The following is a 231-nucleotide window of genomic DNA, read 5'->3' as shown; positions in this document are numbered from 1 at the left end:
AATCTATATTCCAGCTGGGTTTTCAAAACAGGACTGAAAACTAAAGAAATGTCTTTAAATGTTAGTACAGGTTCAGATAAAGGCCTCAGGTGTTGCTCCCGCTATCTTATCATTCAGTAAGACATATATAGTGTATATGAGAGTGAATAGTAATAAGTATGTAACAGTAACTGTTGTGTAAGATCTGTAAATGATGTAAAAACAACTACGTTTATAAAAAAATATGCTTTG

The sequence above is a fragment of the Penaeus monodon genome, chromosome 25 (assembly GCF_015228065.2).
Source record: "Penaeus monodon isolate SGIC_2016 chromosome 25, NSTDA_Pmon_1, whole genome shotgun sequence".
NCBI classification, from domain to species: domain Eukaryota; kingdom Metazoa; phylum Arthropoda; class Malacostraca; order Decapoda; family Penaeidae; genus Penaeus; species Penaeus monodon.
The sequence above is the reverse complement of the archived record's forward strand: the minus strand, read 5'-3'. Positions refer to the sequence as shown.